Here is a 4,622-nt window from a genome sequence, read left to right as displayed (position 1 = left end):
GCTGCTGCTGCTCCTTCTCCAGCCTCCGACTGGTAGGCTGCATATCTGTCCTTCAGCAAAGCAGGACTAATTGTGTGTCCCGGAGTCACCTCCCTCAGGTTGCGGGCCTCAGCCCCTCCGAACCTGGCTTCCTTGTCAGTGACATGGGTTGTGTAATTATCAGGTTAGACTGTGACGTGCCTGATGGAGCCTGACACATAGGTGCTCAAGAAATGGTAGCAGCCTTTCCCGTTAAGAAAGTTGGAAGGGGGCCAGGCGCGGTGTCTCTCGCCTGTAATCCCAGCACTCTGGGAGACCGAGGCGGGCGGATCACTTGAGGTCAGGAGTTCAAGACCAGCCTGGCCAGCATGGCGAGGCCCCGTCTCTACTAAAAATACAAAAAAAAATTAGCCGGGCGCAGTGGCTCGGGCCTGTAATCCCAGCTACTCAGGAGGCTGAGGCAGGAGAATCGCTTGAACCCGGGAGGCGGAGGTTGTACTGAGCCGAGATCGCGCCACTGCACTCCAGCTTGGGTGACAGAGCGAGACTCCTTCTCAAAAATGAAAAAAGAAAAGACGTATCGGAAGGGAGTGCCGCCCGCTTACTGACAACCACTGCTGGGCACCGGAGAGACCCCAGCAGCAACATGATTGGGCCGGTGGGGGATTCCGGTTCCCCAGTACCTCAAGCCGCGCGGGAAACTCGGTGACTCGCAATCCCCTCGCCCTTCCGCATTGCGGGTTACTTCGGTTGTTAAGTGACAGGGACTTCCGGGAAGGCCCGGAAGTGGCCCAGGGCTGTCCGACCCCGGGAGCCCGGCGATAGGCGGAGTGTAGGGGAGGCGGTGGAACTTTGCTCGGTGGCCACGGGGAGGGATTGCCCGGTGGTGGTGGTTTTTCAGTCGTTGCTGAGCAGCTGAGGTTTATTTTTATGTATTTTATTCTGCATCCGGTCATCCATTAAAGCCAAAGTTTATTAAGTTGTCTGGAAAAGCGATCATCTTGGGTACGAGGAAATTGTCAGGTCAAAGCTGTTCGACTACGATAGTTGTTTGCCCAAGTGAAGGCCCCAGCGGAGGGCTCTGCGAAAAAGTAGGTGAAAGGCAACCAAAAAAGCCGAATTAAAAGAAAACAAATGAACAAAGTTCAGAGTAATCCCCAGGGTATGGTACATTTTGGAGAACTTTGAACTTATTTTTTTTTTAATAGTTTTGCGGGAGTAAGATAACGAGATTTTTTAACAAAAGATGACTTTGTTGTAGTCCACTTTATATATTTTGTTGCCGGTGTTTTTAGTGTCATATCTAAGAAATCGTTGCCAAATCTAATGCCATGAAGCTTTTCCTGTTTTCTTCTAGGAGCTTTCGTTTTAGCTTTTTTTTTTTTTTTTTTTTTTTTTGAGACGGAGTTTCACTCTTGTTGCCCAGGCTGGAGTGCAATGGTGCCATCTCTGCTCACCATAACCTCCGCTTCCCGGGTTCAAGCTATTCTCCTGCCTCAGTCTCCCGAGTAGCTGGGATAACAGGCGTGCGCCACCACGCATGGCTAATTGTCGTATTTTTAGTAGTGACGGGATTTCTCCATGCTGGCCAGGCTGGTCTTTAACTCCTGACCTCAGGTGATCCACCCGCCTTGGCCTCCCAAAGTTATCGTTTTAGCTCTTACAAGTAAAGTGTTTGATCCATTTTGGGTTAAATTTCTTTTTAAATCAATTTAATTTGGTATAAGGTATACATGATGTTATGAGGCTACATACAGGTAGTAAAAAGGTTACTATAGTGAAGCAAATTAACACATCCATCATTTCACGTAGTTACCCAATTTTTTGTTGTTTTTGTGGCAAGAACATTTTGGGTTAATTTTTGTATATGGTGTAATTTTTTTGTATATACACCATATACAAAATATATGATGTATGGTTTTGCTTGTGGATGTCCAGTTTTCCTAGCACCATTTGATGCAAGGTCTGTCCTCTTAGTACCTGTTTTTGGATTTTTTTATTTTTTATTTTTTAGTAGAGATGGCGTGCCACTAAGTTGGCCACACTGGTCTCGAACTCCTGACCTCAGGTGATCCGCCCACCTCAGCCTCCCAAAGTGCTGGGATTACAGGCGTGAGCCACTGTGCCCAGCCTTGAATAACTCTTAACAATATTGCTATCTAGAATTTTAGTTCCTGCCTCTTTTTAAACTATAAAATAGTATTACATTTATAGCCAGTATTTATTTAGGTATACCCTCCCTCTCATTAGTTTATGCCCCTAGACAAATTCTCTTTTTGCTTAAGTACACCTACTTTCTTCCACTAAAGTTTTGTACATTGCAAACTGTTGAGTCTTTGCGTGTCTGAAAATGTCTTCATTTCCCCCGTGCTCTTGAATGGTGTAGCTGATAGCAAATTCAAGGCTGAGTTTTCTCTAGGTTTGAATGGACTCCAGGTGTCTATTGTAGCTAACTAGATGTCTGCTATCACTGTGATTGTCTTTCCTTTGTAAGACTTTTCTATTTTTTTTTGAACAGCATCTCCAATTTGCATTCATAAAATTATTAATCCAAATTGCAAAAGTAGACTTTTACAGAGTCACAGGTCAGTAACAAAACAGGAAATGAAATGTTCCAGAGCCTTTTTTTTTTTTTTTTTAGATGGATTCTCGCTCTGTCACCCAGGCTGGAGTACAGTGGCGCAATCTCGGCTCGCTGCAACCTCTGCCTCCTGGGTTCAAGCGATTCTCATGCCACAGCCTCCCTAGTAGCTGGGATTACAGGTGTGTGCCACCACGCCCGGCTAATTTTTGTATTTTTAGTAGAGATAGGGTTTCACCATGCTGGCCAGGCTGGTCTCAAACTCCTGACCTCAAGTTATCCGCCTGCCTTGGCCTCCCAAAGTGCTGGGATTACAGGCATGAAGCCATCGTGCCTGGCCTCTAGAGACATTTTGATAAGTTCCAAAGAAACACACTAGGCAGGCTGGGCGCAGAGGCTCACGCCTGTAATCCCAGCAATTTGGGAGGCCCAGGCGGGTAGATCACGAAGTCAGGAGATCGAGACCATCCTGCTGGCTAACACGGTGAAACCCCGTCTCTACTAAAAATACAAAAAAATTAGCCGGGCATGGTGGCAGGCACCTGTAGTCCCAGCTACTCGGGAGGCTGAGGCAGGAGAATCACTTGAACCCAGGAGGTGGAGGTTGCAGTGAGCCAAGGTGATGCCACTGCACTCCAACCTGGGAGACAGAGCAAGACTCCGTCTCAAAAAAAAAAAAAAAAAAAAAAAAAAAAGGCCGGTGTGGTGGCTCACGCCTGTAATCCTAGCACTTTGGGAGGCCGAGGCGGGTGGATCATGAGGTCAGGAGATCAAGACCATCCTGGCTAACACGGTGAAACCCTGTCTCTACTAAAACTACAAAAAATTAGCCAGGCGTGGTGGTGGGCGCCTTTAGTCCCAGCTACTTGGGAGGCTGAGGCAGGAGAATCACTTGAACCTGGGAGGCAGAGGTTGCAGTGAGCCGAGATCACGCCACTGCACTCCAGCTTGGGCGACAGAGCTAGACTCCGTCTCAAAAAAGAAAAGCTAGGCTAAAAATCTACAGTTAAACCATGGTTGTACAACAGGTTATATTCATTCCTGCAGTTTCTCAATAAGTTCTTATATTTGCCTTTCTCTTTTGAGAGTGAATCCCACTCACTCTATTGCCAAGGCTGGAGTGCAGTGGCATGATCTCAGCTCACTGCAACCTCCACCTCCCTGGTTTAAGCTATTCTTCTGCCTCAGCCTCCTGAGTAGCTTTGACTACAGGCGCATGCCACCAGCCCAGCTAATTTTTGTATTTTTAGTACAGACAGGGTTTTGCTATGTGGGCCAGGCTGATCTCAAACTCCTGACCTCAGGTGATCCACCCACCTTGGCCTCCCAAAGTGCTGGAATTACAGGCGTGAGCCACCGCGCCCAGCCTTTAGGTTTTATTTTACATAATTTGCAATATATCTACACGAGGTTTCTTAAATTGTTTTAATTTTTTTGAGACGGAGTCGTGCTCTGTCCCTCAGGATGAAGTGCGGTGGCACGATCTTGGCTCTTTGCAACCTCCATCTCCCAGGTTCAAGCGATTCTCCTGCCTCAGCCTTCCAAGTAGCTGGGATTACAGGCTATAGGCACACACCAGCATGCCCCGCTACGTTTTGATTTTTCTGTTTTTGGGGTTTTTTTGTATTTTTAGTAGAGACAGGTTTTCACCATGTTGGCCAGGCTAGTCTCAAACTCCTGACCTCAAGTGATCTGCCCTCGTTGGCCTCCCAAAGTGCTGGGATTATAGACATGAGCCACTGCACCTGGCCTGTTTATTTATTTGTTTGTTTGTTTGTTGTTGTTGTTGTTGTTTTGAGACGGAGTCTCACTCTGTCGCCCAAGCTGGAGTGCAGTGGCGCGATCTCGGCTCACTAAAACCTCTGCCTCCCGGGTTCATGCCATTCTCCTGCCTTAGCCTCCCAAGTAGCTGAGACTACAGGCGCCCGCCACCATGCCCAGCTAATTTTTTGTACTTTTAGTAGAGACAAGGTTTCACCATGTTAGCCAGGATGGTCTCGATCTCCTGACCCCATGATCCGCCCGCCTCGGCCTCCCAAAGTGCTGGGATTACAGGGGTGAG

The sequence above is a fragment of the Pan troglodytes genome, chromosome 16 (assembly GCF_028858775.2).
Source record: "Pan troglodytes isolate AG18354 chromosome 16, NHGRI_mPanTro3-v2.0_pri, whole genome shotgun sequence".
NCBI lineage: Eukaryota > Metazoa > Chordata > Mammalia > Primates > Hominidae > Pan > Pan troglodytes.
The sequence above is the reverse complement of the archived record's forward strand: the minus strand, read 5'-3'. Positions refer to the sequence as shown.